Source organism: Ornithorhynchus anatinus, chromosome 10 (assembly GCF_004115215.2).
Source record: "Ornithorhynchus anatinus isolate Pmale09 chromosome 10, mOrnAna1.pri.v4, whole genome shotgun sequence".
Classification (NCBI taxonomy): domain Eukaryota; kingdom Metazoa; phylum Chordata; class Mammalia; order Monotremata; family Ornithorhynchidae; genus Ornithorhynchus; species Ornithorhynchus anatinus.
In genome coordinates this window covers 11,141,605-11,156,227 of record NC_041737.1, presented here as the reverse complement: position 1 = coordinate 11,156,227, position 14,623 = coordinate 11,141,605, and the positions used below count along the sequence as shown (strand labels likewise).

The 14,623-nt window shown below is 47.9% G+C and overlaps 1 long non-coding RNA gene across 2 annotated transcripts in view; it reads left to right on the top strand.

Annotated features, from left to right (window-relative positions):
• Positions 1-12,449, top strand: part of LOC103171005 — a 37,966-nt gene extending 25,517 nt beyond the window's left edge. The window contains exons 3-4 of one of the 2 annotated variants that reach the window (XR_003762297.2): positions 9,830-9,975; positions 12,351-12,449. This is a non-coding gene — a long non-coding RNA (uncharacterized LOC103171005). The other variant, XR_486530.2, reaches the window with a different exon arrangement.
• The last annotated feature ends 2,174 nt before the right edge of the window (positions 12,450-14,623 follow it).

Here is a 14,623-nt window from a genome sequence, read left to right as displayed (position 1 = left end):
CTATCCCAATCGGTCAATTTTATTTATTAAGTGCTTACTTTCATTCCGTCGTATTTATTAAGTGTTTACGGTGTGCAGAGCACTGAACTAAGCCCTTGGGAGAATACAATATAACAGAGTTGGTAGACATGATCTCTGCCCACAGTGAGCTTACAGTCTAGAGGGAGAGACACGTTAATATAAATAAATAAATTATGGATGTGTATATAAGTGCTGTAGGGCTGAGGGAGGTGTGTCTCAGCTTCTAACCCTAACCTTAACCTTTTTCCTAACCCCAACCTTAACTTCTGCAGCTTCTTCTCGGAGGACTGGGCTTCAATCTCATAGTGTTCTAAGGGTTTCCTAGCTGCAAATACATTACCATCAGCGTGGCTCAGTGGAAAGAGCATGGGCTTTGGAGTCAGGGCTCATGAGTTCGAATCCCAGCTCTGCCACTTGTCGGCTGTGTGACTGTGGGCGAGTCACTTAACTTCTCTGGGCCTCAGTTCCCTCATCTGTAAAATGGGAATTAAGACTGTGAGCCCCACGTGGGACAACCTGATTCCCCTATGTCTACCCCAGCGCTTAGAACAGTGCTTGGCACATAGTAAGCGCTTAACAAATACCAACATTAATTACCATCATCTTCGTCCTCAGCAACGGAACTAATTGGGTGCCTGCTTTATTCAGAGTAGCACACCGGGCCCTTGGGAGCATGAAATTAGGGTAAATTTTTTTTTTTTTTAATCTCATCTCTGCCCTCAAGATACTTGCAATATAATCCAGCCCCATTCCTTGGCAACATTTTGTAGGTCTGGGGGGGGGAGGAGTTGTTAGAGACTATTTAGAGCCCCTTGGGGTGTTCAGTCAAGCCAACAATGGCGATCCTTCTCATCTCCCCCAATCAGGTTGCTCTTTCCTATCTTTCACGGTCTTGAGGCCTGTTGAAACTTGCCCTAACTGATGCTATCCAGCAGGAAGGGCCTGGCTAGACGATGTCCCCAGCCTTCTGAATCCTGAAGCCAGTCATTTGTCAAATCAAGGGAGAAGAAAAGTCTTAAAAATGATGACAGACTGCTTCTGAAGGGAGGGAGAGCTTTAAAATCCTGCCTTTATTCCTAATTGTAAATACGCTAATAGCAAGGTATTATCGTTTGAACGCGATTCAGTGCCCTTGTGACAGCTGACTTTTAACTTGGCATAGTCTCAGATGGCATAAATGTTCATCTGGGATGCCGTATCCTGAAGTCTCCTGAACTCACAACTCAGTGGCAGTGCAGTGTGACCGATAGCTGGTGGTAATTGGCTTGCTTAGTGGGAAGAAGAGCTATAATACAGAATAATTGTTCCTTTGATGTGCGATGGTGGTTAACGTGCTTAACATACTTGATTCAAGACCAAGTTATTCCAGACTTAGGGAGGAAGAGGTCGAGCAATTTCTAAATTATAAGGTTTTCAGTTTTATGTAGAATTGGAACGATCAGTCGATCCGTTATTCCAGAATGGTTAGAACTTGGCTTTGAGTTTCTCTTTTCGCTCAGTTCACAGGTACCTGACAAGAGAAAACCGAACGAAATGGCAGTTATGTTAACATTACAGGTGGTGAATCACTGAACCCAACCACGTAATCGCTTCAGCCAATCCTCAGGGTTTCTGGTTGAACAACTGAACACCCAACAAAAGGATAATATAGGAAAGAGAAACTTCTTGGTTATTTTTATCCCTTCGGGTTCACGGAGGCCAACCGGTTGGTCGAAGCTACTGCCTGTCAAATATTCCTGTCCTGTGCTTTGTCAGTGTCTCTTTTCCAAGATGAATGGGAGAGCGTGAGTGTAAATGAACAAATAGGGATAAGAAGTATCAGGAATTGGAACCCCAGAGAAGGAGAAATAAGATCTTACCTTGAAAATTGCCAGAGTAGGCTGCGGGAGAAGCAGTGGTGGCTCAGTGGCTAGAGATGGGCCTGGAAATCAGAAGGACCTGGGTGGTTTTTAAAAAATTTTAATGGTATTTGTTAAGCATTTACTATATGCCAGGCACTGAATTAAATGCTGGGGTGGATACAAGCAGATCAGATTGGACACAGTCCCTGTCCCACATGGAGCTCAGTCTCAATCCCCATTTTATAGATGAGACAACTGAGGCAAAGAGCAGTCAAGTGACTTGCCCAGGACCGCAGAGCTGTCAAGTGGTAGCATCGGGATTAGAACCCATGACCCTCTGATTCCCAGATCCGTGCTCTTTTCCACCACTTGTCTGCTGGTAACTTTGGGCAAGTCACTTGACTTCTCCCTACCTCAGTTACCTCATCTGTAAAATGGGGATTAAGTCTGTGATACCCACGTGGGAGAGGGACCGTATCCAACTCAATTTGCTTGTATCCACCTCATCGCTTAATACAGTGCCTGGCACATAGTAAGTGCTCAACAAATGCCACAGTTATTATTCTTATTATTATGTGGGACATGGACTGTGTCCAACCTAGTTTGCATCTTACCCCAGTGCCTGTCACATAATAAACAGTTAACAAATACGATTAAAAAAAATCCATCGGTGCCCCACTTCTTGGGGTGAGGGGATGGGGTCCCCTACAGCCCTCTGAGATAAATCCAAGACTCTCTCATCTCCAGTCTCTGACAATGAGGATTGAAAAGCAGGATTGGAGAAGCAGCATGGCTTAGTGGAAAGAACCCCGTCTTGGGAGTCAGAGATCATGGGTTCTAATCCTGGCTCTGCCACTTCTCTACTGTGTGACTTAACTTCTCTATGCCTCAGTTTCCTCACCTGTAAAATAAGGATTAAGACTGCGAGCCCTCTCTGGGACAACCTAATTACCCTGTATCGATACCAGGGCTTAGAACAGTGCTTGGCACATAGTATGCGCTTAATAAATAACATCATTTATTTTTTAGTTTTTAAAAGAGCCAAAATGGTGACTTGCTGAATGAGCGAGGGCCTAATCTGTGCATTTGATGACAGATAATCTAATTTGATGATTACGACCACAAAAATTCCTGACGACCAGCTTGAAAGGTGACATCTTCCACATCACACGTAAAGATTGTGACTTACTGCACCGATGCATCTGTTGTTACTCTCGGCGTGGCCTAGTGGATAGAGCCCGGGCCTGGGAGTCAGAAGGACCTGGGTTCTAATCCCAGTTGCACCACTTGTCTGCTGCGTGACCTTGGCCGAGTCACTTCCCTTCTCGGTGTCTCAGTTCCCTCATCCGTAAAATGGGAATTAAGACTGTGAGTCCGATGTGAGACGGGGACTGTGTCCAACCTGATTAGTTTGTGTCTACCCCAGTGCTTAGAAAAATGCTTGACGCATAGTAAATGCTTAATAAATACCATTATTATTATTATTCTTGTGTCCATATGGCAGGTTGGTGGAGTTTAATTTAAATGTGGGCACTTTACAGGGGAAAGGCATCTCAGCAGTGAGACTTCATGATAAGCAGCGTGGCCCATTGGAAAGAATCTGGGCCTGAGAATCCGATGGTCATGGGTTCTAATCCCGGCTCCACCACTTGTGGGCTGTGGTGTGATCTTGGGCAAGGCCGTTCATTTCTCTGGGCCTCATTTCCCTCGTCTGAAAAAAGGGGATTACAACTGTGAGCCCCATGTGGGGTAGGGACTGCGTCTAAGCGGATTAGCTTGGATCTACCCCAGGGTTTAGTACAGTACCTGTGGCATAGTAAGCGCTTAACAAATACCACCCAAAATGCGACAGTTGCCCTGAATTCCTTCAGCTTAGTCGGGGACCTCGTTGAAGACAAGGGAACCTTTGTCTGATAAATAACTGTGCGGCCATAAGTTTAGAGATAACAAATGTGGTCCCGATTTGAGAAAAGTGTTCTCTGAGGATTTTTTCTTATATACTTAAAAAAGGAATGGAATCTGAAGACCACACTATGGGGATCTCCGCTTGAGCTTTATTTGAAAACTTTTGCATTTATTCTCTTGAGGCAAACACGTGCGTGTGTGTGCGCACACACACTGACACACACACACTGACACACACATATTTCTTCCCAAAAGATGCTGAGAATGAGGTTTTCAGGCAGACTACCTCCGAGTGATAATTACCCTTCCCAGGAGATCTCCTCATGGACGCTGTCTTCCGGAAGGAAGTGAACTAAATATCTATTGTGCCCAGAAATTCACAGACTAGTGGCTTTCAAGGAGTTCCAAGCCTTTGGGAGATTACTCAAGGGGCAGCAACAGCATCCAACTTCTTATGGGCTCGCCCTTCCTAAAATCAATAAACACTTCCACTGCAAAAATGAGACAAATATTCGAGGGCTTCCTTCCATCTGCGGAATTTGTCCCGCCGGCCATGACTCGAGTTATCAGGTTGAGAATCTGGCTGGTGGTCGTTGTCCATCCAGTCATTACTGGCTGCCGATTTTTCTGCAGGATTTCAGCCCATCTGAGGGTATCCTGTAGGTAGCTTGGCCCCGGGAACGTCATTTCCGAGTGAGGCCTAGAATCTCCATTCCCATGCTCAGCCCTGAGAAAGGTGAAACCTCCTGCTTTGGCTTTTGCTATCCATAGGGCGGGCATTCAATTCCCGATTTATGTGATTTATTAAGCTCTTAGAGTAGATAACGGTAGTGTCTTCTGTTAAGCGCTTAGTAGGTGTCAAGCACTGTTCTAAGCGCCGGGGTAGATAGAAGCTAATCGGGTTGGACGGTCCCTGTCCCACATGGGGCTCACAGTCTTCATCCCCATTTCACAGACAAGAGAACTGAAGCGAAGACAAGTGAAGGGACTTGGCCAAGGTCATACAGCAGACAGATCAGACAGATAATTGCCCTCCTCCACTGCGGAAGGCCCATCTCCTCCAAAAAGCCTTCCCTAAGCTCTCCTTTCCTCTTCTCCCACTCCCTTCTGCACCCCTCTTAGTCGCTCCTTCATTCATCCTCTCTCCTATCCCCACGGCACATCTGTAAATATGTTATTTATTTATCTAGCTATTTATATCAGTGTCTGAGTTGAGCTCGTCGTGGGCAGGAATGCGTCTGTTGTTATACTGTGCTCTCCCAAGGGCTTAAGTAAGTGCTCAATAAATACAATGGAATGAACAAACGAATAAAGGGGGCAGAGTAGGGATTAGAACCCACGTCCTTCTGACTCCCCGGTCCATGCTCTATCCAATATGTCAAGCTGCTTCTCTTACCAAGCAATGGGATTTGTTGAGAAATGACTGTGTTTTAGTACAGTGTTCTCAACACAGTAAGTGTTCAGTAAATACCACCGATGATGTCGACGAGAGTACAACGTAACAGTGTAACAGACACATTTCCTGCTCGCCGCGAGCTTACCGTCTAGAGGGGATTGTACTGTACCATCCTGTTTTGCACCGTACTTTCCCAAGCATTTAGTACAGTGCTCTGCACGGTAAGGGCTCAATTAGTGCCGTCTATTGATTGATTAGAATATACCTTTTGAAGAAAACGAGGCCATTGTTCAACTGAAATTTTTCACTGACATTGGAAAACTACTACCAGTCGGCAGAGTTAGCTTCTATTTTGGCAGCCTCCCGCCAAGGCTAATAATCGTATTGCAATTCCTTATTTAGTTAATGTTGTGGTGTGTTGTGGCGTTGCATTATGTTAACGGAAAATAAATACCAGCTTCATCATTTCTTTGGGGGTGTTTGCTAAACTCTTACTCTGTTCCGGACACTGTACTCAGCGTTGGGGTAGACACATGATAATCAGGTTGGAGGCAGTCCATTTCCCACATGGGGCTCACATTCTTCATTCCCGTTTCACAGATGAGATAACTGAGGCACAGAGAAGCAAGCGACTTGCCCAAGTTCACGCAACAGACAGGTGGCGGATCTGGGATTAGAACCCCGGTCCCCTGACTCCCGGGACCGGGCTCTTTCCAGGAGACTACATTGCTTTGTGATTTTTAATGATACAGAGTATTGGAATTTCATGTTATTTTTCCAGAGGACTGTCCTAAGCGCTTGGGAGAGGGCAAAGCAGTTGAGTTGCTGAACACTGTCCCTACCCACAACGAGTTTACACTCTAGAGAAGGCTGAATGATGGACTGCACCGACGAGGTCCCTTGGGAAACAGCATGGCTTAGTGGATAGAGCACCGGCCTGGGAGTCGGAAGGACCTGGGTTCTAATCCCGGCTCCGCCGCTTGCCTGCTGTGTGACCTCGGGCCAGTCACTTCATTTGCCTCAGTTCCCTCATCTGGAAGATGGGGACCGAGACCGTGAGCCTCATACGGGACAGGGACCGTGTCCAACCCGATTAACTCGTATCTACTCCAGGGCTTCAAACAGTACTTGGCACGTAGTAAGCGCTTAACAAGGATCGTGACTATCATTTTTATTATTATTTGGAAGAATTCCTGCCTGCGAGCTTCCACTTTATGGACCCCAACATCCCAAACTGTATCTCGGTCCAAGGACGGCTCCCAGGACCCAAATTTCCATCCCACAGTCTTAATAGTAGTGTGCAACCAGTGACGCCCAAGGCATCTACGAGACTTTTGCGTTTTAATCACCTCTAGATGTCTGAGAGGGTGGGTGTGTCTGTGTGTGTGTGTGTGTGTGTGAGAAAGCTTGTCTAGATGTGTGTGTGTGTGAGAGAGAGTCAGAGAACATTCCCAGGCCTTTTCTAGGCTGGGAATGTCACCCTATGCATGAACAAATGACTCCCCGGCCGATACTGGGTGTAAACCACTTGAGATATTGACAGAAAGCTAACGTTTCATCACCCTGGCGCATTGCATTAGTACACAGTGTAACTCTGTCCGTGTGCACCGCCAGGGCAATGAGATGCCACGGGCTTGTCAGCTTGCAAATGATAATACACCTATTTTCAACTAGGCCTGCCACCGTACTTCCATGTAGCCACTTTCCCAGCTAAAAAAATGTTGACGAACCAGCCCGGCGGTGCCCAGACAAGTGCCGGATACCCACGGCAGCGAGCGGCCGGGACAACGAACTCCGCGGCTGCGTTTCGTCCCCTGTCAACTTCTCGGGCGAGAGGAGGCATTCCACCCCGACACCGAGCTTCTGCCAGTTCAGATCCAGCCAAATGGAGGGGGAACAGGGCAGGCAAATGCAATAAAACCTCGCCGGTTTCACGGGGAGCCAGGCAGCCTTGACTCCGAGCAAAATCGGGCCGGCGTCGTCATTGGATTATTTTGGCTTTTCGATGGAAGGAAAATAGACCATCCGTACTGACCCTTTCTGGGAGCCGTCCACTTTTTTAAAAAAAGGGTACTCGTTAAGCACTTACTATGTGCCAAGCACTGGGGTAGATACAGGTTAATCAGGTTGGACACAGTCCCCGTCCCACATAGGGCTCACACTCTCAATCCCCATTTTACAGGTGAGGTAACCGAGGCCCAGAGAAGTAAAGTGACATAGCAGACGGGTGGTGGAGCAGGGATAACGATGTTGGTATTGGTTAAGCGCTTCCTATGTGCCTAAGCACTGTTCTAAGCGCTGGGGTAGACACGGGGGAATCAGGTTGTCCCACGTGGGGCTCGCGGTCTTCATCCCCATTTTACAGACGAGGTAACTGAGGCACCGAGGAGTGAAGCGACTTGCCCAAAGTCACACGGCCGACAAGCGGCCGAGCCGGGATTCGAACCCATGACCTCCGACTCCAAAGCCCGTGCTCTTTCCACTGAGCCACGCTGTTTTTACTGTATGATAGAGCTCTTATACGGGGGTGGGGCCAGCTTATCGTGCCATTCTTTCTTTCAACAGTGACCTTGAAGGGAATTGAGCACGTCAGGTAAAAATAGCACTCGCAACATGCCGCCGATAATCGTTAGATGCTTAAGCCAAGTTGAAGTCGCTGAAAATGTCATTTCATTGGCTCTCCATCTAGAGGATCCTCAGAGTCATCAAGTCCAACCCCCTCCTCTAACCCAGTAACCACGATGGGTTCAGAGCTTCCTTCTCTGTCTTCCGTTCGAAGACAGCCCGAGTAGACGTTCTGTGTCAGCTTCTTGTTGGGAACAAGGAGGATGCCTTCTAAGCTCCCTGAAGCCTGAGAAGCAGCACGGCTCCGTGGATAGAACACGGCCCTGGGAATCGGAAGATCATGGGTTCTAATCCCGGCTCCACAGTCTGCCGTGTGACCTTGGGGAAGTCACTTCACTTCTCTGCGCCTCAGTGACCTCCCTGTGGGAATTGAGAACGTGAGCCCCGGGTGGGACGGGGACTGCGTCCGACCGGATTTACTTGTATCCACTCCAGCGCTTAGTCAATAATAATGGTATACATTGAGCACTCACTAGGTGCCAGGCACTGTACTGAGCGCTGGGGTGGATACAAGTAAATCAGCAGTGGCTGGCACCTAGTAGGTGCTTAACAGAGGCCATTATCGTTGACGTCTTCGAAGTGCCTCCATCTGGGAAGGCTGGGCATCTGGGTGATTCTCTGGGTGAAAATTTCAGGCTGTGAAATTTCAATTACTTCTAAAGAAATCTGCACGCCAACGGAGCGGAGCCTTTCTTCAAGATACCTAAAGAGGCCACGGGGATCATGGGGATGAAATCGCATCGAGCTTTTCCCATGGTGTAATTAGGCATGACTCAGCCTACGGGACATAAAAAAGGAGCCAGCTCAGTTTTGCAGGGAGTGCCTCGATCAGCCCGGGATTTCCTCTTAGCTTGGCAATCGGGCGGCTGAATTCCCACAGACTCCCCGTGACATATCGCATGCGATGTCGGTTGACCGCGACGCTGAAGAGCGTTTGAGGGTGGAATGGGAACACTTCCTTAGCTCCCTTTATCCCTCCGATGCCCCGTAGGCGCGGGGGTGGACCGGGTGGGGCCAGGGTGGGCACGGTCCCGTCGGAGCCGTGCCCCGCCCTCTCGCTTGGCCACGCTGCTCTTCGACGCAAAAGAATACAGCTATTGTTTCTGAATCTGAGCCGCCATCTCTCTGCCTTCGACTCCCGTGCCCCCGTGAGCCCCAAGCTGCTAGATCTTTATTAACGCCCAGTCCAATAACTCTTAAACGATCATAATGAGAATAGTAATTGTCGTATCGGTTAAGTGCTTACTGTGGGTGAGGCACGGTACTAAGTACCGGGGTGAATACAAGCAAATGAGGTTGGATGCAGTCCCTGTCTCACGTGGGGCTCACAGTCTCGATCCCCATTTTACAGTTGAGGTACTTGAGGTGCAGAGAAGTGAAGTGACTTGCCCAAGGTCACACAGCAGACGTGCGCTATCCACCAGGCCACGCTGCTAGGGTTAGGTTAGGGTTAGAGGATTCTGCGGACGGCTTCTCTTAATATCCTCTTCATATCCTACGGACAATTACTCTCCCCTACTTCAAAGCCTCGTCGAAGGCACATCTCCTCCAAGAGGCCTTCCCTGATTAAGCCCTCGTTTCCTTTCCTTCCGCTCCCTTCTGCGTCGCCCTGAATTGCTCCCTTTATTCGTCTCCCCTCCCATCCCCGAAACAGTTATGTACATATCTGTCATTTCACTTATTTATATTAATGTCTGCCTCCCCCTCTAGACCGTAAGCTCACTGTGGGCGGGGAATATGTCTGTTATATTGTTATACTGTACTCTCCTAGACGCTTAGTACAGTGCTCTGTACCCAGTGAGAGCTCAATAAACACGAATGACTGACTGAACGTAAGCAATTCCCTGTGCGATAGCTCTGGAATTCTGGAAATAATAATGATAATGATGACGGTGATGATAATAATATTTGTTCAGTGCTTACTCTATGTCAAACACTCTTCCAGCACTGGGGTAGATACAAGTTAGTCGGTCTAAGTGGGAGGGCGAACAGGCACCGAGTCTCCCAGCGATAATCAGATTGCCCATCTCTTTCTTTCCAGACTGAACGCAGTTAACTATATTTAAGGCAGACTTTCCGGGAACATTCCAGCACGCTCTTCATTCTTCATTCCTCTTCCTTCTTCATTCAGCGCCTCATCTTCGTTCAGTACCTCATCAGCCCTCTCGACGCGAAGCCGAACCCCAGGTTGGTGCAATGGGCACAGTTGGCCCTCCACCCTGTCCTCGTGGCTTCGCTTGCCAGCCCTGCATCCTCCAGCCCCTCTTCCTCCGGTGACTCATTTTTCTGTCAATGGATCTCCCCGCACGCATCATTCCCGGTGCTTGCAAGCGTGAGAAATGTGGCAGGATGGCTCGGCTGGAGCCCGGTCTTGCCATCCGGAAGTTCGGAGGAGAATTCTGAATACTGGGAAGCTCCCAGCTGAGCACTGGGTGTCCTTCTGCCGTGTTAGAGTGTAAACTCCTGATGGCTAGAGGCCATGCCGCTTCTTCGTGTTCATTCAGTCGTATTTATTGAGCCCTTACTGTGTGCAGAGCACTGTAATAAGAGCTGGGGAGAGTACAATAAAGCAATAATTCAATTCAATCACATTTATTCAATGCTTTGTGTACAAAGCACTATACAAGCACCTGGGAGAGTACGTCAGATTCATCCCCTGCCCGCAGCGAGCTCACAGCAGACATATTCTCTGCCCACAACAGCTTACAGTCTAGAGGGGAAGAAAGACATTAATAGAAATAAATAAATACAAGGCCGATATGGACATAAGTGCCGTGGGGCTGGGACGGGGGGATGAATAGAGGGAGCAAGTCAGGGTGAAGCAGAAGGGAGCGGGAGAAGAGGAATGGGGTCTCAGGGAAGGCCTCTTGGCGGAGACGTGCACAATAAATACTGTTACTACCAATGAGTGATGGAGGGTAACTCCTCTTTAGTGAGGTGATCTGCCCAAGGTCACCCAGCAGGCGAGTAGCAGAGCCGGGACTAGAACTCAGGTCTCCGGCTCCCAGACCTGGGCTTTTCCCACTAGGTCACGCGCCTTCTCATTCTCACTCTCTTTCCTGATTATCATCACTGTCATGAAGAGGAGAGATAGGCTGGGTGTTTTGGTGTTGAAACTCAAAAGACCATGTCAATATACCCCTGTTCCATCATAATAATTACGGTATTTGTTAAGCGCTTACTATGTGCAGAGCACTGTTCTAAGCGCTAGGGTAGATGCGGGGTAATCACATTGGCCCATGTGGGGCTCACATTTTTTAATCCCCATTTTTACAGATGAGGTAACTGAGGCACAGAGAAGTTAAGTGACTTCCCCAAGGTCACACAGCAGACGCGTGGCGGAACCGGGATTGGAACCCACGACCTCTGACTCCCAAGACCGTGTTCTTTCCACTAAGGTTTTACAGAGATCTGGAATATAGTCCAGGGATGTATCTATTTCTAACGGAGGGCTCTGCTTGGCCCCGCCCCGGTCTCTGTGACTCTGGATGAGAGACGCGCGTCCCGTTGCTGTTATCACTGTGATGCTAGGCCTCTGTGACCTGGGGCAAGCCAGTTTACAGCTGGCCTCATCTGGGTAATGGCCAGTCTATTCACTACTTGATTTACTGGGATTTTTTTTTTTTTTTACAGTATTTGTTAAGCTCCTCCTATATGCCGAGCACTGTTCCGAGCACGTGATAGACACAAGGTAATCAGGTTGGACACAGTCCACGTCCCACATGGGGCTCACAGTCTTAGTCCCCGTTTTACAGATGAGGTAACTGAGGCACAGAGAAGTGAAATGATTTGTCACCCAGCGGACAAGTGGCAGAGATGGGACTAGAACCCAGGTCCCTCTGACTCCCGGGCTCGCGCTCTATCCACTAGAACACGTTGTTTCTCTATCCACAAGGCCATGCTTTTGTGAAGATAGATTCAGTAATTGTTCTGCGTTTCTCAGAAGTCAGGCTCTGCGTAAAGAAGAAGGATCATTGCCGTTTCGCAGTCGTAGCGTGGCCTCTGTTCGACCAATCCCGTCTCCATTTGACCGATCTCTGTCTCTTATGTTTCCCGTGGCACTTGGGCGTACCCATAGGCCTCCTGGCCTGACCGGAACTGACCTATTGGGCTTTTAGCTCTCTGGGGTAGTCACCTTACCTCGTTAATCCACCTGGCTGACCGACCGAGCTGGTATCGTCACTGACATCAAGTGGAATCCGTGCATAAAATGTGGGATTCCCAAGTGGTGGACCGGCCAGGGAGCTGCAGTTGTAGCTTAAGGCCTTTAACACTTCCAAAGATAATGCTTAATAAAAATAGTAATTAAAGCTTTACATTTAGACTGCACCTTTCATCTGATGATCTCAAAGCACTCGGGAAGCACTAATTAAGGCGCACAACAACCCTGTTCAGTAGGTATTATAATTCCTATTTTGCAGATGAGGAAACTGAGGTTCACTGAGGTTACGCGACTTGCACAAGGGCCCGACGTGAGTCAGTTTCAGGACTAGCACCAAGAACCTCTGGCTCCCGGTCTCAGGTTATGAAACTCTATTTGGTTCTTTCTTTCCACTTGGCAGATCGTTTCGTGATCCTTCCGAGAGAAAGGTGCTTCGTAAGCATACCGAGAGGTACGTCTGTGTATCGTCCGGGTACGCTGCTTAATCTCTTCGGTTCAGTTTCCCACATTATGCCCATATGCAGAGCAAGATCGCGGTCAAGGTCAGGGGAAGACATTCAAATTCTGCGGGGGCGTTTTAGCTTCTCCAGTAAGAGCTCTGGGGCAGGAGAAAGACGTTAACGATAAGGGGAAGATTTTTGAAAGATTTGGTTGGCTCTATGCGTTCCCTGTTCTGAATTATCACGGACAAGATGAATCATTAGAAAAATCATTTCCTTCAGCTGTACTTCATACTGTAGCTGATATTGTGGACTATATTCGTTGCTGGCCACCATTCAAAAACTGAGCGAGAGAACTGGGATCAGAAGGTTTCGATAACTACATTTTAGCTGCCTTCCCTCGTGACTGGGAACGTGTCTATTTATTGCTATATTGTACTCTCCCAAGTGCTCAGTACAGTGCTTTGCACATGGTAAGCGCTCAATAAATACGATTGAATGAGTGAATGAATGAGTGCCTTGCTGGCGTTCTTGATGTCTATCCAACTCACCATCTTAGTGGACGCTTCTCTAGATTCTCTGCACCTTTAATCCACAGCGCATGGTCATGCCCTTCTCCCACCCTGAAACTCCCTCCTGCTCTTAATCCACCAGACCATATCCCTCCCCATCTCCAGAGGCTCCTGAAAACCCACTTCCTCTAGAGGTATTCCCCTAATTAAATTCCACCACTCCAGGGCACGTCATCCCAATAGCTACTCAAAATCCATATTATTTATTGAGCGGAGTGAAGAGCCTGGGCTTCGGAGTCAGAGGTCACGGGTTCGACTCCCGGCTCTGCCACTCGTCGGCTGTGTGACTGTGGGCAAGTCACTTCACTTCTCTGGGCCTCAGTTACCTCATCTGTAAAATGAGGATTAACTGTGAGCCTCATGTGGGACAACCTGATTGCCCTGCATCTACCCCAGCTCTTAGAACAGTGCTCTGCACATAGTAAGCGCTTAACAAACACCAGCATTATTATTATTATTATTATTATTACGTGCAGAGCACTGTGCTAAGCTCTTTGGAGATTGGTAGACACTCGTAGCATTTTGGTTTAGGTTCTCTAGTCACTCCTTTATTCGTTCATTTATTTTTAACACTCTTATTCTGACCAATTGCAGTTATTTATTTACTTATTTATTTGTTTGTTTGTTTATCTATTTATTTATACTAATGTCTGTCCCTCCCTCTAGACTGTGAGCTCACTGTGGGCAGGAATGTCTGTTTGTTGTCACACTGTATTCTCCCAAATGCTTAGTCCAGTGTTTTGTGCAGAGTAAGCGCTCAAGAATGAACGAATGAATGTTTTCCTTTCTGCTCCCCTCTCCATCTGAAAATAATTTGTGTCTGCTTGTCTCCCCCTTTAGATTGTAAACTCCTCCAGGGCAGGAGATGAGTCTTGAACTCAATTAGAACCTCGCTCAGTGTTCCGAATACAATAAGTGCTCAATAAATACCATCAGTTGAGTACAGGTTTTCAGTGGATCCACATTTCTCAAGCTGTTGAAACTGAACTTGATCAGGAATTCTCTCTTCCATATTCCTGGCATTCCATTCTGAACCCCTTCCCCCCCTCCACCCCGCAACCACCCCCATCCATAACTCCTGCCAAATTTCCCCCATAAAGCAATCCCCTCTCCTGGGATAACCTCTGCAGTGTAGTAATTCCTTCGGGAGTCAAAAATATTGAATCCTCCTGAGGAGTGGAAAGTGACCGCTGACCTCTTGTTCACGCCCTACCTCGTTTCTGGAACTCTCTTCCTCTTCACATAGGGCCAGTCACTGCTCTCCCCCCCTCCAAAGCCCTTCTGAAATCACATTTCTTCCAGGGGCCCTTCCCTGATTAGTGTCTCCCTAACCTATTTACCCACAACCGCCTCTTCAGCATATTCGCTTCCTCCTTGGTATTCTCCGAGTCCATCCTGATTGACTTCGATCCACCACCGGTGCACAGTATAGAGCCTCGCACAAAGTAAGCACTTAACCAGTACCAAAATCTAAACTCTTGAGCCCTTACGTATCTCTTCTGAAGCACTTAGGTTCATATGTTTGTAGTCTCTTGCTTCCCTTACCTGCAGGTGATTTTACTGTCTTTCTTCCTAATAGATTGAAAGTTTCCTGAATCGGTCATTGAGCGCTTACTGCGTGCAGAGTACTGTCCCGGCACCGGGGAGAATACAAGGCAGTC